The sequence below is a fragment of the Emydura macquarii genome, unplaced genomic scaffold (genome assembly GCF_026122565.2).
Source record: "Emydura macquarii macquarii isolate MOO-44397 ecotype Brisbane River unplaced genomic scaffold, CSIRO-AGI_Emac_v2 contig_1045, whole genome shotgun sequence".
NCBI lineage: Eukaryota > Metazoa > Chordata > Testudines > Chelidae > Emydura > Emydura macquarii.
In genome coordinates this window covers 17,116,706-17,140,604 of record NW_027131182.1, presented here as the reverse complement: position 1 = coordinate 17,140,604, position 23,899 = coordinate 17,116,706, and positions in this window count along the sequence as shown.

Genomic DNA, 23,899 nt, shown 5'->3' with positions numbered 1-23,899 from the left:
CAGCTTCCTCTGCAAATTCCCTTTTTACCTCTTTTCATCTCCTTCTCTAACCCCCTTACAACTGCCTCTTCTATGGCAGATTCTGAGCCCCTGCCCCAGCCTGAGCTGCACTCTCATTCACTGTCTTTCCCCCCAGGACAGTATTCTATGCTGCTGCATCACAGCTCCAGGCCCTAACACAATCACTCTTGGTCAAACCGCAGCAGGTGGTAATGCTAGAAGTAGAGTTACCACACTCATGTTAAAGAATAGCAAAAAGAGGGGGGATCTTGAGTTATCTGTTTAAGGAAAATTGTTTCTTAAATCAACATGCTTCTTAATGTAATTATTTTTAAAATAGCCTTTCACTATTCATGAAAATTGACTGCTCTATGGAGTTGATTGTCTCCATTTTCTAAATATTATGGTCATTATACTGTATAGCTATCCCCATCATAGACCCTGATTTAGTAACGTACTTAAGCACATGCCTGACTTTAAGCTCATAAGTAGTCCAATTGATGTAATATATTCGTATTAACTTAGCAAAGCATGAAACATCACTGAAGGTGAAGCATCCTGGGGTATGGGGGTAACCCTGTGTGCATCAGGACCTGGGACTAATTCCAATTCAGCTTCCCACACCAACGGAGTTGAGAGCAAGGGATATAAGAGCAACTGCTTGGAGGTCTGGGGTAAAAATAGCTTTGAGAAAGTAGGGCTCTGTACCCATAGAACTAGGAAGAACCAGAGACTGTGGTGCTTTTCTGTTTACTTGGTGCTTATAGAAACTTATTGTGCTTTATAAATACTCACCCCTGACAGCAATATTTTGCTGATTGTAAATGCTTTCTTCTTTATTAGCATTTCCTTATAACAAAGGAGAAAATGCAAACATAATTACCACTTGTCAATTAGTAGAGAACTCACTTTGAAAACTACACTACCACTGATGAGTTGGACAAGCAGGGTAAAGGTTTATTTGCTTTTGAATGAGTGATACATTAAAAAACCAGAGCTGAGAAAACAAACCGTCTGGGGAAATGCTGACAGCATGTCTAGAGGTGATTGCAACTGCAAATACCAACTGTCTATGTTTTATGGTGGATCACTAATACAAATAATGTAAGATAACAATAAAGGGGAGTTCAGTCTGGTGCTGGATGAAAACGGTTTGAAAAGTTCAGGCACCAGCTGCTGTTGTAGAAAGTCAGCTAAAGAAAGAATCATGTTAGAAACCACAGAGGCAACATTGCACTTGTGGCACCAAGGGGGCAAATAATTATTATGACTTCAGTAAAAATTCTCTTACAGCTTGAACCAGGTTTTGCTTTGAAGTATTTGTTAAGAAAAAGCATTTCACGGGGTAAGAAGGACAGAGTATGCATAAGGACTATCACTCTTCAGGGTGTCAGATTACCTAGATAAAACGGTTGTTTAGTGAGCCTTGGAGAGAGAGGACAACCCAGGAATCTGGAAGGATTCCTCTTGTAGGAAGGGGTCCAACCAGAAGACCCCATATTCCAGTTTAACTAGAGCGTTAAAAGATCCAGCTCTGCTGCAGAAGAATTAGGAGCTAGAAGACAGGTTCCTCATCTTAGTGGCAGAGGAGACTATTGGGAGGTGGGAGGAGAGGGGGAAGAGGAAAGATGGGGGATGACCTGAGGAATGGGGAGGTAAAGGAGATGAAGGGACCCAGAGAAAGGGATAGGAAAAGAGATCAGTGAATTGCTTTAATTTGGGGCAGAAGGGAGAAAAAACTAAAACTAGTCTGTGTGCAAGGCACCAAGACTATATCCAGGGCCTTCCACAGGGAGACAAAGTAGGAAACCGGGGGGAGTGGGGGACAAAAAACCCAAAGCCCATATGTTTAACAGTATGAAAATACGTTTTTAAAAAAAAGATATTTGCACCTGCATAATTCAAGTTAATTGGTAATATATTTACAGTGCTGTACATCAAGTTCAAAGCTACAACAAAGACTGCATTTTAATCGATCAACCCCAAGAGGTTTCACAAACAAACAATGTAAACACAATGGAGTACGAGGGTCAAACAAACAAACTAGTCTGACATAAAATGGCATCCCTCTGGGCTTTGTATGGCTCATAAAACTTCACACAATCAAGAAATTTTCTGAGCGAAATAGCAATCAATTTGCATATCTCAGATGGCAAAGTCACTGTGTTCCTGAATACACTGATTGTTTAATGTTGTTATCTTCTGTGGACTAGCACAGGGCTCTGATATGTGTTTCCTGGCAGAAGGAACCCTAATCAGCCTCCAGCAGGATCTCAGAAAATGGAGACATGTTTTATGCAGCTTTATGTCTCGGCTCTTGCTCAGGTTCTACTGCACTCTTTCTGCTCACTAGGCCTGTTGCTTTTTAGCCAAGTCACATGCTGTGCAGGAATGGAGTAGGCAAGGGGGAATGGTGGAGTGATTTTAACTCACCTTTCTGCATCCCATAGTCTCAGCACTGCCAAGGGCCTCCCTGGTGTAAATTAGAGTAGCCTCAGGACTGCAGTAATGTATGTTCAGTTGCAATAGCCCCCTAGGGGCTGTTGCACCAGCTGAGAATAAGCAAGAGTACAATGAGGCTTTGCTTCTAACCACGTCCTCCCTCTTCTCAGCCATGTCCCCTTTATGATCCCTGTGCGGTGGGGTTAAGAGGCAGGGCAGCCAGCTCTATGCCTTTTAAGAAACCACCTTCTCTCAGGGGTGTTCCCAGGTGGCAAGGTATGCTGCCTGTATAGTCCCTTTGTGCAGCCAAAATGAGGTAACGGGGCTGAGACTGGATGATAATTATCCAGTGATGGCTTCTCAGGAAGAAGCTGCACCAATGATTTATCAAGAACAATTTAGTATAGTGAGAGGTAGAGGTGGCAGCTGTTGGAGGAATTTCAGTTTGTTTGCTCATTGCAGGACAAATTTGTTTGAATAAATGCATTCAGTGAAAGGAGTTATTATGCACACAAACATGTTACCATAAAAACCTTAAATAACAAAAGAAAATTTGTGAAGCTAAGTGGGGTTCTTTTTTTTCTTTCTGGCTGTTAATTCATCTAACTATTCAGATGCAACTGGTTTTGGATATAAGATTCATCTGGGTGTTTTTCAATGTCAAATGCCAGAAATGTGGCAATTGAAACTAATACTGCAGAGTTTTGTGTTCAAGCCATTCTGAAATAATGAAACAATTCTGTAGTACATATTGATCTATTTTACAAATGGATATTTAATGAGGTACACAAAAGAGGGGATGCATACAACACAGAAGATATATAAACAGCCCTGGTAAAAGGAAAAGTAGGAGAAAACTGGACAAACTCTGATGAACATTACTTGGTGCTAGACCTGGCTCTTCCATGTCCTGCTGCATAAGGAGGTGAAATGGCACAAAAGGATGCTGTGAGCACAGGGGTACATGTGAAGGTATAATGAAACAGTGCAAATGAATGCACAGGCAACTACATAATGAACAAACACAAAATGGTGGACAATATGTATGGTCCTAGTCTGGTCAGTGCCTGTACTACCCTCAACTGGCTGGTAGAATGCCAGTCAAGTTACTTGTCTTCAGAGGAGCAGCAGCAAGTGCTCAGTTGAGTACAGAGCTGGCCTCCCTAAGTAATCCTGACTTGCCACAGTAGGTGGCCATGGAACGAGCAACGTATCAATACCTCTGCTGCCTTTAGTAAGGATTTACCTTAGGTTGCAAAAGCTAGACAGGAATGCCAGATCTATAACAGAAAGAGATTAGCATAGAGCGCCAACAATATGGATGATCTCCAGTTTAATCCTGCTATGCTATCACTATTTATAGGGTATTTCTGTTTAGATCACTTTAGTCAGTGGGTTTTCATGAGGTAAGTGTCGCCCCTATGCCACTGCTGTACATGCTGCATTCACTGTTTTAGGTTACATAGTTTAACAGAGTTCTAAGTAGAGATGTTAATGACATATTTCCCATTACTTTACATTCTTGGAGAAAACACAGTGCTATCATGAAGATTCCTCTGTATTTTTTTTATGGGAGTGGCATCTATTTTTGTTCAATGATTTTATAGTATTGAGCAATAAATTTACAGTGAACTCCATAAGCGTCCATTAAACATCTGGAACACAACACAATGGCTGAATAAATCTGATCCCAAAGGTGGGCCAGGCAGGGAGAAATACTAATTAAAGAAGATGGGCCAGTTAAATCGTAATCCTAAAAAAGGTAGAGCTATTTCCAAGGGGAGGAAAAAACTGACCAGAGATTAGCTAGCCTAAATGGATTTACATGAAGGCCTGTAGGCAGCTAGGTACCCAGCGAGTTTGGCAGACTTACTAAATGAAGAACTTTCTTCTGCTCAAAACACAGTCACAGTCTATTCAGTTTGTGTCTCACTGTCACAGTTATATAATTTGCTAACACTAAGTACAATACTTTATAGTCAAGTAACTAGTAGTTTAGAAACATCTAGGCAGGAAGATAATAAATGGAATAATTTTCCATAAAAATCATAAAGTAAAATCATCTAGTAATTGATCAGACACACTCCTAGTGACAGAAACAAGGAAACAACATTCTCCTCAAGCAAATATTGGTTTCACTGGTTTACTATCAATACTGAAAATAGAACCATGCTAGATGAAATTCTGAAGCATTCTTTTAAGAGAAAGGTTATTTATCTCTCTAATTTCATGATGGCATATATAAAGATGCCTCAGAGTTCAAAAGGTTTCAGTAATACTAGGTTCGACAGGTTGCATATAATGTACTATTGAGACTTAGATTTCTAGATTCTGGTTAGCCATTGGAGTGCTCAGTTTAAAAGCTCCAATGGCAAAAAGATAAATTTTTCAATATATTTAAAACCTCATTATACTATGGATTAATAGCCAGCACATTGCTCTTCCAGGGAGGGATTCTAGAACACTAATCCAGACAACAAGAGGGGACTGGTAGCTTTGCAGAAGGACAATGTCATCTACATGGATACTAACCTCTTTTGGCAGCTGATTCACTACTTCGGCTGACATCCTGGGTCACACTGAGTGCTGAGCGGTGATCTGAACAAGTGAAAGAGTTAGAATGTGAAATGGAAGATGGAGTAAATGACAGGAAACATATTCTTATTAGAACATTACAGTGAACAAAGAAACCAGTGAAATGATAAAGCTTAAGTGGGATCACCATGCAGATTTTTTCTTCAAGCTCTCACAGTTCTTCTGTATTATTAAATTATACAGTCAAGAGTAATAAATACTTTGGACCAGACTCTGACCTCAGTTACTCTGGGTTTTCCCTGGTGTACCTCCATTTGCAGCAATGGACTTATTTTAGTGTAACCGAGAGCAGAATGTGGTCCTTTGCACTTATAGGAGTAATTTTTATCTATGGATTTCAAAGCTCAATACACATGGTTAAACATTTTATTGTCCTATTTGTACCAGTTGAGCTCAGTCGCAATCCTTGAGCTATCCACTGTGTAGGGGCTGATCCCTAACACCTACTAGGATGCAGTTCCCCAAGGAGAATATAAAATAAGTTACCTTGTGAGCTTCCATTGACCCTTATCTATCAGACCGACACTCAGTATTTTCCCCAGGAATTGAAATTAGGGAGAGAGTTTGAATTTACAGGGGGGTGGGGGGGGGGTGAGGGCTGAGATTGTGAGGGTGAAGACGGGCTGTTTGGCACCATAGTAAATACTGAAAAATGTTTCATGACCATATTATTAGATTTAACTCATGTTTGAAAATCATCACACATATTAAAGTTGGCTATTCAATTCTATTAAGCACTACATCTACATTGTGTAATTTTGCACAACTCTGTTAATGAACTTCTCAAATGCTTGGTGGCTTCTTGTGTGTCCGGTACTTCCAGTCCTTCAACTGATATGCTCATTAGTTCATTCACATGATCAGGCAGAAGGCAATTTCTTTCAGAACTCAAAATTCTATTCAATTACAAAAAAGAACACTCAGCCATAGTTGTTGTGACTGCAAGTAGCAAGAGATGAATTCCTACTTCTTTCATCCCAGGAAACATAGCACAAAGACCGGGTAGAGACACTAGTGATGATAAAAAAGAAATGGAAGTCAAATCTTCATTCATTCATTATATGACATTCCACTGTGTGTTCAAATTCATTGCTGATAGTGTCTTACTCCACTCAACTGTTGGTGTTTTATAAGACAGGCATCTGTAAAAGTTATGTAGAGGTGAGTAGAATCCAGAAGTTGCTGTTGTAGATTTGTAAGAATCAAGTCTGTGTACTTTTTCAGCCATCTTAACATTTCTTGTCCTCTTCACTTAAGGATTCAATATAAGTGCCTTCATTAGTCAACTTCTGGACTGATGTCTTTGCTTCTTCCAGTAAGTTTTCAATGGATATTTCTCTGATGGATCCAAGTGTAGCTTCTATTGCTCGACAAAGATCTACTACTGTTGTAGCAGATGCCTGGGTGACTTTGTTTAATGAGCCAAGTGGTTTCAACAGTACACTTACAAGAGAGAGAATGGTGATTGTCTTCTCTGAAGATAGTAGCAAAAGTTGTCCACCATCCTCATTACTTAGATCCATTCCATCTTCGTAGATACTTCCCAAAGCAAATAATAACAGTTTCAGTGATTTTAAGACTACAGCCAAGACTTGCTCATGAGAAAGCCAGTGGTCCAAAGTTGGACTAATTTGAACTTCAGTCCCAGACCATCTTCTGTTTTTTCAAAGATGTTCAATCTTTTTGGACTATTGTGGGGAAAAAAAGAGTATAATAAAGACATTAAATTTATGGCTTTTTAATGTCTTTTGAAGATTCTGCAGCTTGTACTAGTGCTAGTTGAAGTAGATCATAGAATAATAAAATCATAGACTCATAGGACTGGAAGGGTCCTTGAGAGATCTCCTAGTCCAGTCTCTTGCACTCAAGGAAAGACTAAGCATTATCTAGAGGATTCCTGACAGGTGATTGTTTAACCTGCTCTTAAAAACCTCCAATGACAGAGATTCCACAACTTTTCTAAGCAATTTATTTCAAAACTTAACTATCCTGACAGTTAGGAGGCTTTTCCTAATGTCCAGTCTAAACCTCCCTTGCTGCAATATAAGCCCATTGCTTCTTGCCCTATCCTCAGAGGTTATTGAGAACAATTTTTCTCCCTCCTCCTTATAAAAATCTTTTAACTACTTGAAAACTGTTATCATGTAACTCCCTCAATCTTCTCTTCCCAGACTAAACAAACCCAATTCTTTCAATCTTCCCTCATAGGTTATGTTTTCTAGACCTTTAATCATTTTTGTTGCTCTCCTCTAGACTTTCTCCAATTTGTCCACACCTTTTCCGAAATGTTGCACCCAGAACTGGACACAATATTTCAGTTGAGGCCTTATCAGCACTGAGTAGAGAGGAAGAATGACTTCTCGTATCTTGCTTTCAACACGCCTGAATATTTGTCAGAATACAGAATATTTGTCCCAGAATATTTGTCGTTTTGCAACACTGTTATACTGTTGACTCATATTTAGCTTGTGATCCACTATGACCCCCAGATCCCTTTCCATAGTACTCTTTGCTAGGCAGTTATTTCCCATTTTGTATGTGTGCAATTGATTGTTCCTTCATAAGTGCAGTACTTTGCATTTGTCCCTATTGAATTTCATCCTATTTACTTCAGGCCATTTCTCCAATTTGTCCAGATCATTTTGAATTTTAATCTTTAATCTTTGAATCATTTTTGAATTTTTTGAATTTTGAATCTTTAATCTTATCCCCCGAATGGGGGAAAATTTTGCCTCCAGGATTTTCACAATGTCACTGTAAGATTTTGTGCCTGGCTTATCAGGTTGCACTAAGCTGCACAGCAAACAATGTTTTAGTTTCCATAACACTTAAGAAAGTTGCCACCTTCTTATCATCTTCAATTCCATTTGCAACAACAAAAAACTCAAAATCCTCAGTATATGAGCTCCAGTGCTCAAAAATTTCATCAAAATACCCCAGGGGCCCAGTAAGTGTAGCCATTGCTGTCTTTTTTCCCCTCTTTTTTTAGTGTCTTTTATTCACGCGTGTTGGGGCTCATTCATAAACAATTACTAGTAATTTCCTTTTACTAGCATTGCTTCCTTCCCCTTCTCAATCTCTCTGCTTTACTTTCGGTTTGCACCATCAGCATGAACAGCACAGCCACGGCAAAAGGGTTTTCTTACATTTTACTTCTGTTTCTCATGAGTGGCAATATAGGCACAGGTCTGTTGTCCTCATCTCCACTTTCTTATGTTTGGATACTTGGAAGTTACTTGCACTCAGAGAGAAACCAGAAGACAGGGATACAGAGACATGTAAACACACACTGACTGAGTTTATTCTTCAACTCAAGACCAGACAGAACTGGCTGAGCTATCCCAATACTGTGTCCACTTTTGGGCCTCCCACTACAGAAAGGATGTGGACAAATCTAGCGGAGGGCAACGAAAATGATTAGGGGCTGGAGCACATGACTTATGAGGAGAGGCTGAGGGAACTAGGCTTGTTTAGTCTGCAGAAGAGAAGAATGAGGGGGGAATTGATAGCAGCCTTTAGCTACCCGAAGGCAGTTCCAGGGAGGATGGAACTAGGCTGTTCTCAGTAGTAGTAGATGACAGAACTTGGCGCAATAGTCTCAAGTTGCAGTGGGGGAGGTTTGGTTAGATATTAAGAAAAACTTTTTCACTGGGAGGGTGGTGAAGCACGGGTATGGGTTACCTAGGGAGGTGGTGTAATCTCCATCTTTAGAGGTTTTTAAGGAGTGGCTTTAAAAAGCCCTGGCTGGGATGGTTTAGTTTGGTTTGGTCTGGTCCTGCTTTGAGCAGGGGGTTGGACTAGATGACCTCCTGAGGTCCCTTCCAACCCTAATCTTCCATGATTCTATGAGGTAGCAATCTAGTTTTCAGCTGTACAACTGTGATTTACTCCTTTCTATTAATCAGTTCGTAAACATCTTTAAGAACGTCAGGACCTCTCCTCTAAAGACCTGATGAGTAATCCATGCACTACAAATCATTTTTGTCACATTGTTCAGAAAATAAGGCTTCCAAATGAAGGGAATGCATTTCCAACTGGCAGTAATAAATTGGATTTTACTTAGCTTTGGGACGATGCCACTCACAATTCATTAGTTTAGATTTAAGGTTGCTGAAATGTATTCCTTCACAGCAACACAAACAATAAAAAGCAAGGAAATCATAAGCTGAGGCACACTGATGCACAACACAAGCATTAGCCTTCTACCACCTTCACAATCAGCCACATAAAGCACTGATTCTCAAACACTCTCTTTTAGTACAACAATTTTATTACTTGGGCCTGATAATGGAAGTCAACATGGAGGAAACAGCTTTCTATCCAGACAGCTTTTCAAAAGGTATTCAGGTACTGTCCCAAAGAATTCATAGATTCCAAGGCCAGAAGCAACCACTGCAATCATCTAGTCTGACCTCCTGTACAGGCCATAGGATTTCCCCCAAATAATTCCTAATATTCAATATTCAATCTTGATTTAAAAATTGCCAATGATGGAGAATCCACCATGCCCATTGATAAATTGTTCAATGGATAATTATCCTCTCTGTTAAAAATGTAAGCATTATTTCCAGTCTGAATTTGTCTAGCTTCAATTACCAGACATTGGATCATGTTCTACTTTTCTCAGTTAGATTGAAGAGCCCATTATTAAATATTTGTTCCCCATGTACATACTTATAAACTGTGATCAAGTCATCTCTTAACATTCTCTTTGGTAAAATAGATTGAGCTCCTTCAGTCTATCATTATAGAGCTAAGCCCCTCCCCTCGCTGAAATAGGCACCTTCCTAAATTAAAGCTGAAGGGAGGCACCTATCTCTATTTATGAATCACAAACAGAACTCTGCCATCTGGAGAGTCAGGTGACTTAGCAGAAGCCCTGATAACTTTTAGCTCAGTGGTTGGAGCATTTGCCTAGGATTTGGGAGACGCAGGTTCAACTCCCCTCTTTCTACTAGAGGGGTAGAAAGGGTTTGAATAGGGGGTCTCTCACCTCCCAAGAAGGTGCTGTAACCACTGAGCTATGGGATATTTGAATGTGGGACTGCCTCAGTCTCTGCTGTTGAAGGCAATCCACTGTGGATAAATAATGAAAGAGGGATTGGAGCAGGACTCCAAGGTTTTACCACCATTTTTTGAGCATCTGTGACACTCTGTATCTCAAAGAAGCACCCTGGAACCCCCATATTCACCACTGTTATATGACATTGTTATATGTGTCACTGAAATACTTCATGAAGTTGGAAACATCCTGAACCAGCCTTTCAGGTACAACAATGGATAGCCAGACAGCATTAATGGTTCATCAACACCCATCAAGGAAAGAGTCCTCTATCTAGAGACTTCTCAGAGAAAGCACGTATACAATGAAGGTTACTTGACCAATGGGGACTGCCTGATCCCCATGTCACAGCAAAGATCGTTCCAGTAAACTAGAATAAAATATAAAAGAGGGGAAGTGACATCATCAATTGGCCTCTCTCCCGCACCCCCAAGTCAACACCTGGAGGAATGCCTATAGGACAAAGACTTTGAACTGGGGGAGGGTGATCCAACTCTGGGAAAGAGTGCCACTCTGTGTATTGTAGAACTTAGACTGCAAATTTATTTTTATTTCTTAAGTAACTAACTTTGATCTCTACACTTGCTTAAAATCTCTCTTTCTGTAGTTAATACAGATGTTTTATATTTTACCTAAAAGAGTGTGTTTTGGTTGAAGTGCTTGGGAAACCTCAGCTCAGCTTACAAAGGTTAGTATGTGTCCACTCCACACTGACGGAATGGCGAAGTTAATGAACTTACACTGGCCAGGTTTCTGACCAGTGCAAGACAGTTCAGCTCTGAGGTACAGGGCGGGGGAGCTGAGGGGAAGTGGCTGGAGCCTCTCTGTTGTTGGTTCATGAATGGCTGGGAATTCATTCATGTAACTCAGCTGGTGTGTCCCTGCCTGTGGATGTCTGTGTAAGTGCAGTGTCTATCAGAGGCTGGTTGCTTGACATCAGTATCGCAGTGTGATAGGCAGCCCAGGTTGGTGGGACAGAGGGCTCAGCAGTCCCACAGTCCAGGGTGAACCCAAGGGACTCTGTCACAGCACCTTTTTAGCTTCCATCATGGCCTGTTAATCTCATGACATTTCCTTCCCAGACAGGACCAAGAAATAATGGCATTCCAGCAAAGCCTGCTCTCCTGAGATTTCTTGCCACCTCAGAACTACTTCCAAGCAGTTCAGAGAAATTTAGTTAAGGATTAAAGCTTTGGATTTTTGGAGAATTTCCCATCACTTGTCACAATCACTTCTTTTTGATTTACTGTGATACTCAAACATCAGATGGTAACAAAGAGCAGGAGAAACAGGCTGATTGGAAAAATGGAAACCCTAGATTAAATCTGTATCTTGGTTAATCAGTGATGATGGGAAAAGTCCTACAGGAAAAAGCACATGATAGTTAATGGAGGTTTTTCTTTTAAAGTTTTCCTGAATGCAATAATAAAACAAAATGAAATTATTAGACAACAGTAACTGAACATTGTTCCAAGCATTTTTTGAAATCTCCCTACAGCAGAACTCAGGATCTTAATTATCTTTATTTAAAAGCTATTGAGATTAATCACTTTTACTCATGTCCACGGCACGTGTGGGATTTCTTTGTGTTTCATTTTCAATGCTGGTTTCATCATGCCACATGAGACACTTGAGACCTTTTCTCTGAGATATATTATGCCAAATTTACCACAGTGAATGATGCCATTTGTCCACTTCTCACACACCCATCTCTTTGTCTTCTTCCACACCAACCCCGGTACATAGTACAACCTTCCCACAAAGCCACTGCCCTCTCTTCATTTAAATCCTTCCTGAAGTTCCACTTCTTCTGTGGCATCTACAATTAAGTAGCAAAGTAATTTATTTAATTATTTTTCTCTTTAATTTACCCTAGGAGTCCACTGCTGATATCAATGGAAGGGGTGGGATGGGGAGAAGGAAGGATGTGCTTTACCTCTAGTTTTTTCCATAAACTAATGTATATTCTCATGGACACCTTATGAGCTGAAATATGCTCCAGTGATACAACACTTCATGGCAACATTAATAACATAATATACACCTAATGAAGTAACAGGAAAATTCCATACACATCTTTTACATATCAATGTCCTTAAATTGGTCAAAATCCTTGGTAATCACCTGATGCTTTGGTCCAACTATTGTTGCCTCTGAGAAAGTTCCTAATAACATGTGTCCTGACTTCTTAGGGTGTTGGCTGGCACTACAGTCCTGTCATTTATTGTACCCAACAGTAGAGCACCTCGAACTCACCCTCTGATCTATCTTGGTTTTTATACAATGCTCAGACATCTTCAGAGCATCAGATCTTATATAGTATACGAGCAACCAATCAAACTTTCCGGAGGTCAGTCTAGCATCTTCCAGTTTTACAAAAAATTCATTACTGATCAATGACATTTAAAGTTAGGCCACTAGGCCAGGAAAAGAGAGAGTGAATATTATGTGTCACAATTTGGCAGTATCTCAGACCATTAATGTTTCTAATCGAGAGTTGACTCCTAGTGTTTGTCATCTTCCCAAGGCTGAAGGGTCATGGTAGTCGATACTCCAGAGAGTGGGGAGCTAAAGGATTATCAATGCAAGGCAATTTTGTCCTACAACATAAATTGTTAAAGTAAAATTGCATGTAATATAGAGGTGGACTTGTGTCTCATCATTTGGGTTTGTCCACTGCAACAGGCTCTTTCTCTCCTTAAAATGAGGCTATAGTGACCTCTCTATTTTGAACATTCTTTTGGTCGTATGTGCTAATTGATTACTCATCTGGGCACTGTGTTGTCTGCCTGCTAAACTAACAAAGAGTGATTGAAGAGAATATTCAATTTGATTTCCAGTCTTTTGGACTGTGCTTCTTTCTGTCACATCAAGTTGCTTGGGGTGAGCCTGCGCTGAGTGTGTCCTCCACTTAACCTATGTCCAAACCTGTTTTTGTTGTTTCATTTTTGAGTGTATCACACTCAAATCATTGTGTTCCTGCTGTTGCTAACCTCATTAATGAACCTAACTGTTTTCCATTGAAAACCATGCTTCCTGTCCCTGTGAGCTTTTCCTTAGTAAAGAGATAAGGCTTAATAAGGTTTTCTTTTAAGTTAATTCTAATAATAAATGCATGAACGGGGAGCAAGAAAGAAATGATGAGACACTGCAGTTTTCCTGTTTTCAGGCCCTTCCTTTCAAAACACTACATTCTCTTTAAGGTCTCCAAAATGTAGGTAGGTGAAAGGCTAATATGCTTTGTACTTTAATAGAAATAAATGCTCAAACAAAGGCAATTTCTCCTAGTTTATGGTTCTGCAGGTCATAACAGGGCCACATCACTATGCGATTTTTTCTTTATCAAATTATGTTTAATTGTTGGACATAAGGCAGAGAAACTGGGCTAATCTTAGACTCTGCATTTGAGAAGTAAATTTACATGTTCGTCTTGAGACTCAAAACAGATAATAAAATAAAAAATTAAATTGCTGTTTTTCTCCCTCTCACCATCCTCACAATAAACAAGCAACTGGCTATAGAAAACAAATGAAAGGCAGTATCAAAAGCTGTGCACACAGTAAAAGTGGGTGAGAAATGCCTTCCTTGAAAAAACTTTCCCTTGAAGAAGGACACAATGTTGGTGTGGGAGATTGCTATATGCTATATTCCAGCAATTTGCTGCATTGATCAAGTGTATGTACAAAAGGGAAGAAAGAAATAAAATACAAAAAAAACCCTAGGGACAGAATGTAACTGGAGCACAATGAAACAGTATTAGTGATATGTGCTATCAGTAACTCATAACTAGACATGGAAAAATTTAAACTCAGACAAAACAAGTCCCAAATGAGGCAGTACTTGTCATTCTGATCTGCAACAAGATTGCTAAAGATAACAGCATTCTGGGGAGCTCCTGGCTTGATTTTTCCCTCTTTAGAAGCAGCAAGATATTATAGAACCATAGAAATATAGGGCTGTCAGGGACCTCAAAAAGTCATCAAGTCCAGCCGCCTTCACTGAGGAAGGATGAAATAAACATGGCCTATCCCTGACAGGTGTTTTTTTAAAAACCTCCAATGATGGGGATTCCACAACCTCCCTTGGAAGCCTATTCCTGAGCTTAACTAGTTAGAAAGTTTTTCTTAATATCTAACCTAAATCTCTCTTGTTGCAGATTAAGCCCATTACTTCTTGTCCTACCTCCAGGAACATGGAGAACAATTGATCAGAGACCCCTTTATAACAGCCCTTAACATATTTGAAGACTGTTATCAGCTATGCCTGCTCAGTCTTCTTCTCTCATGACTAAACATGCCAATTTTTTTAACTTTTCCTCATATGTCAGGTTTTCTAAACCTTTCATCATTTTTGTTGCTGTCCTCTGGATTCTCTCTAATTTGTCCACATGTCGTAAAGCGTGTCACTCAGTATTGGACACAATACTCCAGCTGAGTACACGCCACTCTATTACAACCCTTTTCAGCAGTACTACCTCCTATCCAGTTATTCCCCATTTTGTAGTTGTGCATTTGATTTTTACCTTTCTAAATGTAGCAGTTTGCACTTGTGGTTACTGAATTTCATCTTGTTCACTTCAGACCAATTCTTCAATTTGTCAAGGCTGTTTTGAATTCTAATCCCGTCTTCCAAAGTGCTTGCAATCCATCCCAGCTTCATGTCATCTGGAAATGTTATAAGCACACTCTCTACTCCATTATCCAAGTCATTAATGAAAATATTGACTTGTACAGGACCCAGGACTGACCTCTGTGGGACCTCACTAGATATGCCCTTCCATTTTGATACCAAATCATTTATAACTACCCTGTGAGTATAGTCTTCCACCCAGTTGTGCACCACCTTATAATAATTTCATCTAGACCATGTTTTTCTCATTTACTTATGAGAATGTCATATGGGACTGTATCAAAAGCCTTACTAAAATCAAGATATATCATGCCTACTGCTTCCCTCATATTCACTAGACTAGTAACCTTGTCAAAGAAGGAGATGAGGTTGGTTTAGCAAAATTTGTTCTTGACAAAGCCATGCTGGCCATTCTTTATAGCCCTTTTATCCTCCAGGTGCTTAAAATGATTGTTTAATAATCTGTTTCAGTATCTTTCCAGGTATTGAAGTTAGGCTGACTGGGCTATAATTCCCTGGATCCTCTTTGTCCTCTTTTTTAAAGATAGGTACTATGTTTGTCCTTCTTCAGTCCTCTGGGACTTCACTGTCCTCCATGAGTTCTTGAAGAGAATTGCTAACAGTTCCAAGATTGCTTAAACTAATTTCTTAAATACCCTAGGGTGAATATCATCAGGCCCTGCTGACTTGAATACATCTAATTTATCTAAATATTTTTTAACCCGTTCTTTTCCTATTCTGGGTTCTGTTCCTTTTTCTTGTTCATTAATATTAATTGTGTGAGAATCTGGTCATCATTAACCTTTTTAGTGAAGACTAAACCAAAATAGGGATTAAGCACCTCTGCTTTCTTGATGTCATCAGTTATTAGCCTTCCTTTCCCTCTAAGTAGAGGACCTACACTTTCCTTCATCTTTGTCCTGTTCCTAATGTATTTAAAGAACCTTTTCTTATTGCTTTTTATGTCCCTTGCTAGGAGCAACTCATTTTGTGCCTTAGCCTTTCTGCTTTTGTTCCTACATGCTTGTGCTATTCTTTTCTACTCCTCCTTAGCAATTCATCCATGTTTCCATTGTTTATATTATTCCTTTTTGATTTTCAGGTCATTAAAGAGTGCCTGATGTAGCCATATTGGCCTCTTATTTTTCTTCCTATCTCTCTTTCACAGCAGGATAGGTTTGCAATTGTGCATTTAGTATTGTCTCTTTGAGAAACTGCCAGCTCTCTTGAACTCCTATCCCATAGATTTCCTTCCCATGGGATCTTACATAATAGCTTTCTGAGTTTGTTAAAGTCTGCTCTTTTGAAGCCCATTGTCATTCTGCTGCTCGCGCTCTTTTCTTTCCTTAGAATCATGAAATTTATCATTTCATAATATCTTTCACCCAAATTGCCTTCCACCTTCAGATTCTCAATCAATTGCTCCTTGTTGGCCAGAATCAAGTCTAAAATGGTTGTCCCCTTGGTTACTTTCTCCACTTTATGGAACAAAAAGTTTTCCCAATACATTCCAAGAAATTACTAGAAATATTGTATTTTGATGCATTACTCTTCCAAGAGATGTCTGGGTAATTAAAGTCCCCTATTACTACCAGCTCTTGTTTTTTTATTTTTACTGTTATTTGTTCTAGAACTGCTTCATCCACTTCCTCTTCCTGATTTGATAGTCTAAATCATGACATCAGCTGTCATGACATAACCTCTATTTTCCCCCCTTTCATCTTTACACAGAGACTTTTAACTACTCTTCCTCTCACCTCCTTCTGGACCTCAAAAAAGTGTATATATTCTTGATGTATAATGCAACACGTCCTCCTTTTTTTCCCCTGCCTGTCCTTTCTGAAAAAGCTATACCCCTCATGAGAATTATCCCCACCTAGTCTCTGTGAAATCAATTAAGTCATAATTTAGCTCATTGTACTAATACTTCTCGTTCTTTATGTTTGTTGCCGATACTACTTGCATTTGTGTATAAACATATAAGATGCTGAGCAGATTCCCTCCCTGATTGCTCATATGCTCCTACTGTAATTTTCCATATAACTGCCCCCAACATCTAGTCCTCTGTTAAGGTCACCTTTTGTTATGCTTACCTGTTAGCTTTTGTCACCTGTCCCCTTTGAACCTAGTTTAAAGCCCTTCTTGGATTGGCAAGTCTTTGCGCAAAGATGTTCTTCCTCTTCTTGGTCAGGTAGACCCATTTCTTCTCAGAAGACCTCCTTCCTGGAACAGCATACCATGACTGAGGAAGCAGAAGCCCTCCTGTCAGCACCATCTACACAGCCATGCATCTATCTCCAGGATGTGTGTGCCCCTGCCTGGGCCCTTACTCTCAACCAGGAGGATGAACGAGGACACAAACTAAGCCCCGACTGCTTCACCTTCACTCCAAAAGCCCTGTAGTCACTTCCAAGCTGCTCAGGGTCCTATCTGGCAGTATCATTAATGCCCACATTGATGAGCAGCCTGGGGTAGTGGTCAGGGGGATGGATGAATCTTTCTGTAATGGAGACCGTGATTGTGTTATGCCATAACCTATGAAGAGAAAGTAGGATCACAATAAGATCAAAAAAAGATAACCAGTTAAAGGAAAGGAGCCATTATAAGAAATAATCAATACAAATTACAGAATTAGTGGCCCCCTATCTGGTTACAGCTTCTAATTTGAGACAGGTGGACTAGTTTCTTTTAATTTTAAACCCATTTGAATATGGAAGATAGGCAAATTTGACTAACTTAAATATATAGGGTTCAAGTTCCACCATGGGGAGAATGTAAAGAATAACTAAAACTAATGAAAACATAAAAACAATCTACATTCTGTGGGCCAACTTGTCCTCATCTAGCTTTTAACGAGATTCCTTCTACACTGAATACTCAGCACAAACTTCCCTATCACTAGAAAAATCTTGTTTGTTTTGTTTGCAACTGAATCACCCTGGCAACGAGGGGAGTTTAAATGTTTAAAGTATGCATGAGCAGCGTAGTCTATTATTGTTAAAGTATAGAGTCCAGGGGGAACCTCTCAAAGAGTGGGAGAGGAGAGGAGGAGGGCTCACTGAATGAATCACTGTGACAGACGCTACAACTGCATGCAGTATCTTGGGGACCATCTTGTATTAAACTTATGTATCACTGTGGGGCCAGAGATAGTATGCAACTTTAGGAGATGTTTACACAGCTCCTCCAGGAACCTAAAATAGTGGAGGGTGATTAAGGTCAATCACTTAGGTTATAAACACCTCCAGAGAGCTACCACCGCCTGGGAAGACTTGAATACATTGGTTCAGACGGGGTTTCTGGAGACCAACAGACAAAGAAAAGGCTTTCTCCCTTTTGGAGAAGGTAATGCCACCTAGCTCCTGCTGTTGCTGTGTAAAACTGAGCAAATAATTGATTTCTCAGTTTGGTGGCCAGACCAAAAAATTCAAAAAAAAAAAAAATTGGTTCATTTCAAATCAAAAGTGAATTTTTTTCTTCTTTTCCCATGGAAATGAAGAAACTGACACAATTTTGTCTGAGTCCAGCAAAATGTTTCGAATATCATTTTGAAACATCACAAAACTAAATGTCAATTTGAATGAAAAATTCTGAATTAACTTTTTTTTTTTTTTTTTTTTTAAACAAAATGCTGTTTCAGAATGAAATGTTGAAATGGCTTGTTTCAGAAAGACGTCAAAATGGAACATTTCATGAAAAAAAATCAGGCTTTTTGGCCTCACTTATTTGCTAAATTTAACCCAAGTTCACAAATATTTTTGATGCCTCAAAATATGCATTTTTCAGCAAATTCACTATTCAAATCAACTTTGCCTAGCTGTACTGCCATATTCATAGAGCACAAGGACTCTGACCATGACTTTCTGCTCCTGAGCTGGGCAGAAAGGGGACAGCGGAAGGTATTTTGGATCCTCTATGTACTCTTGGTCACGACTGTCAAGCTATCCCACAAGCTAGCATTAATCCAGGAGATTACTAGTAGTGAAGCAAGTCTAACCTTACATGCTCTCTGACAAGTTAGAGTCATGCAGTTTTTGTCTCACTTCAGAAGTTACATTGTATTTCTCTTACTGAATCAACATAAACAAACCACTTCATGTTTTACTTTTCTGGTTAAGTTAAATGTGTTTACTTGTGTCAGAACTGAATGTAAGCATTGAAGCTAAATAGATTTAAACTCAGGAACATTTTGTTCTTGCTTGAATTGCTGCAAGATTGCTGCAGCACACTAAACAACAGGAAATAATGTAAATAAAACACATTCATTTGCATAAGTAAGGAATTTCTGTCATACGACTGGTTTTGTTGGCATAACAGTAGAATTCTTAAGGACTTACATTATGTTTTGCTTCTTTTTCCCCCCTCTTACAAGTGAAAAGTTTCACTAAGGAGAGGTGTGGTCACAGCATAGTCACTGGAGTAATGATACAGTGGGATAAATGGGAGCCAGAGACTCTTGAGTCACAATCCCAGCTCTAACACAGCTGCTTCCATGGTCTTGTGGGAGTCACTTTAACCTTTCTGCCTCAGTTTCCCATCTGCAAAATGGAGATAATACTCATTTTACATGGTGTTGCAAAGACTGATTAAATCAATGCATGTAAATTCCTACTTAAATAATATTATTATTGTTACTTCAAGTAGAAAAGTTATTATTTCTCATTTGTATCAGTGCAATGAGGCACCACCCGGGGACTGAGTTCCTATTATTGAGCTAGACCGTACAAACACAAAGGCAATCACTGTCCCAAAGATGTTACAGTCCCTAATTTAATGCTAGTGAACACAGAACAGGTGCCTTAATGTTAGGGTGAACAAACATATAGAAGTTCAGGTATTCATCAAAAGTCGCAGTGAACCCAACCAGATCCTGAATTCTCCCATGTGCTCTAGGTACCAAGTCCTGGAATTCAGGGTGCCTCTGGGCTGGAAGCTTGATCTAATGACATGTACACTGCAACACAATGATGCTCAGGCTGCAATGTTGTGACAGAATATTATGACATTATTGTCCTTCAAGCTTGAGCTCACAGAAATGGGCATTCACTTTGGCAGGTCAGAACACAACTAACTTCTGTTAGCTCTACTTAATATGATGTATTTTATTAAACAGTTTCATGCAACCAAACATGAGGTCTACTGCTGCTGCCCTCTGATATGTGACCAGTTCCCACTGAGGTCAATGGAAACTGGGTGCAGATCTCTGAGTGCAGAATTGGTTCCATAGAGGCAATTTCTCAGGAAGCTTTGAGTAAATTAATTAGCAATAATTCCATGACTCTGTTCTCATTTTTTTAAATTTATCTTCCAAATCATACATTTTTAATACAAATAAAAAGATGCATTTATAGGATTTTCACCAAGATTTCTTTAAATGGCACAAATGATGAAAAATACGGAGCCTGTTCTAACTCTCTCTCTCTCCTCAGTGCGATATGTGTCCCTTATGATGTTGTATGACAAATACAGTAAAGGTAATTGTCAACATGACCCTTTCTTTCTGCGAACAAACAATATCACTTTAATAGTTTTCAAAAGTCACAAACAAAACCAGATGGTGCACATCATTATACTTTGAATACGACTCATGTAATCTCTGTGACTAATGCACAGAACATGAAAAATGCTCAAACATCATCATCCTTGGAACAAAAGCCATACACTTATGTCACCTCTCCCTGATAAATCAATACGTAAATTAAATTAAATTCAGTGGTCCCAGGTGCAGCAGAGACTCCTCCACTCCTCCTCACTCCTAATTAATCTCCAGAAAGTAAGCTGCCCCCAGATCATTATTACTTATCTTTGCCATGAATCTCCATTGTATGCATGAGCAAACTCATTACATTTTTTAAATGCTACCCATTGCAGAAGAGAAGAAAACCAAAGCTATTTTTGGGATCACTTAAACAGCAGATAAAGCTAAAGCTATTTCTTGGATGATTTTGCTTAAAGAATATGTTGATTGCAGTCTCCATTCACTTCCAGAACTTGATTAATTTCACATCATGGTGTCTGGTGGTGTTCAAGATATCACATTGCTGCTGTCTTTTATTTGGAACATGCTGGGCTTTAGAGAGGTATTTTATAGCAAAATACTTCTTACATAAGAGTGAAATTGCATCCCCAGGAAGAGAACACAATGGTTAAAATTCAATTTTGTGGTGACCAAGCACATCTACTGCCTTTGGCTTTGCAGTGATACCTGTTTATTTCAGAGTTTAATTTGATCCCACGTCTCCATTGTGGAACCAAAGAATTAATCATAAAATTGATTAATAGAATGCCTGGTCTGAAACTGGTCATGGAAGGCCTGGCCTGAAGTTGTAGCCTGAAACTGAAATAGAAGCCACAGGTTAAACCATTAACAGAATGCCTCAACTGAAATTAGGATAAAGATGTTAAAATCCCACAAGAGGTCTCTGAACCACACCCAAGAGGTAAGTCTCTGTTATGAGCCTTAAGCCTTATTGAAGTCTGAACAGACTTCACCTGTTTTGATAAGTACCAGTACCTGCCCCCCTGTGTCTTACTGGCCCCATAGAAACTTAATCCATACAAATTAGCATTTGAACAAGTATTGTGTCACCACCCATCTTCGGGAGTTAACCAGGGTCCCTGAAAACTACATTGTATACTCAAGTGACTCATTGGGCATTCCTGTGAGGGCGTCTGGTGTGCCCCACTGTGCATTATGATTGTCTTTTCTGTTAAGTATAAACTGTTAATGAATTCAACTATACGATCAACATGTAAACGAATCTAAGCAACCCCTATATAAGTCTTTTGTATCTGGTAGCCAGGTGAAGTACATTTGCCCAGCATCCAGACATGCTGCTTGACTTCCCTATAGCCACCTGGGTTTTCCCTATGGCTATAGTATTCCCCATAGCTATGGTTATGTGATTGTGTGTGTCATAATTAAAGCTGCACCAGATCCAACTCTAAAATGTAGCTGTGTGATTCTTTTCCACGACACCATTAACTCATACCAAATCAACTGCACTTGGCCTGTCACAAACACTTATTTGGCCACTTCATAAAAGTCACTCAACTGCAGCCATCATAGACATCATTCTACAGTCTACATGATTATTATTTGTATTACAGAAATGCCTAAAGGCCTCAGCTGGCATCATTGTGCTAGGCACTGTACAAACATATAGTGAGACCCTATAGTCCCTGGTCTGAAGAGCTTACCGTCTTAATAGACAAGTTAGACAAAGGATGGAAGTTGAAGCACAGAAAGACAAAGTGATTTTGCCCAGGTGCCACAGCAGGTCAGTGGCAGAGATGGGACCCTGCAGGCTGTAGGGCTAGTTGACCACTTTGCCTCTTGTCCAGAACTCTACCAGGTAGTCCTCATCTCCCCACCAGGTAGTCCTCATCTCCCCCTGCTCCCCACATAGCCACTAATGCTATACTATTAGTTTCAATTCTTCATTAAAATATGCAGTAGAACAAGGGTTCTCAAATATTTGCATAGTGTGAACCACATTCAAAGAGATTCCCTTGGACCACCACTTTCCCATTTGTGACTGCATAATGTGCATGTGGCAACTTCAGCAACTGCTTATTTGGTAAAGTAATGCTAGAAAGTATTCATGGATTTTGTACAAGGATGTTAGGCAAACATTTGTCTATTGGTAGTTGTCTCTTAATACAGTTTAGTTGCTGGGAATAAGAAGGAGAGCCAGCATCATGTGACAAGCCAGATCTCCATAGACCACCAGCAACTGTTCCACAGACCACAGATTTGAGTTCTCTGCAAAAGACCATCACTGCTGTGTGTGTCGTTGGTCACAAATAGATGCCTTCTGTACTACTCAACTGCTACATTTAGTCAAATGAACCACTGTCAATATAGTGGCCTCAAGCACAGCTTTAAAACTATACAGGTGAATTCACAATGGACAAGTCGAATCAATTGCACCTAGACAACCTACTATGCCCTTCAACGAGGCCCCATCAGCATGTCCCCCTTTCTGTGTGGGAAATGGGTAGAACACTGGTGTTCCCCTCACCTACTGGGAATTCCAACTGAAAACTTTCAACCAGGTCTTCCAGGTTCCAGATGGCAAACAGTAGAGTCTACTGACACTTTACCACAGAGTGGCTCATTGGTATCCCCTGTGTCTCCCTGCACAATGCCCTACTGTGGATGCCTCCATCTTACCTTTATTATTCAGAGTTTTCCCCTTTCCTGTGCTCTTTTCTTCCTCCTTCTGGTTTCAGTTTTCAATTATGTTTATTTTGGATTTTGCTCTCATTTCTGTCCCCAGTTCATTATCCCTCCACTTCTGGAAGGACTCTCCTTGCTTTGTCAGACGGACTGCTGCTGCCACTAGTCTCCCATGCTTCATGCTCTCGGCTACCTGGTACACAGTGCTGCCCCCTGCATGTTGCCTCTTACCTCAGAGATGGCAAAGAGCAACACTGGATAGTACTGTGTAGGGTAGAGAGCTGCACAAACAGCCATGAGTGGCTTCCCCACACTTCAGTGCTTGCCTATGTGCACCCCCATGGGCATTGCAATACTGGGGAAGAAGAAAAATGACACAGCATGCTTTGGACACTTTGTAAATTAAAGATCAAACCTTTCCTGTTAACATGGTGCCAAAACTAACCAAACCTGGAAAAGTCATCCACACATCTCCCAAATTAAGCAATGTATATAAACACTCTTACTGCAGTTAGTGATGATACAATGACTGAGAAATTCACATCAGCAGAGATCCTTGTCAGATTCCAGAAAAATATCTCCCCAGGAAGGGTCTAGGTATGCTTAATCCTGTCTCAGGGGCTGGTCTTCACTAGATGACCTCTTGGCTTCCTTTGCAGCCCTACATTTCCATGATTCTGCCTACTCACATTTCCCAGCAGTTCCTATTGAATACAGTGTAGACTGATTGATAAGTGATTATTTACTTTTATATACTATGCATTAGTTTGAAATGATTCTGCTTCTGAATCAGTCACACTAGTAAAGTTGTTGTCAATAGAGTGAAGACTTTGAGGCGCACATGACAGAGCTAATACAAAATGGCCAGCACTTGTATACTCACATCATCCCTTTAGGGGAACCCTGGAATAGGTGAGGTGATCCATATATGGTCATCAGGCCAATGTGTTCCAATATATTCAGCTGCCCTCAGGTTAGATCTTAACTTT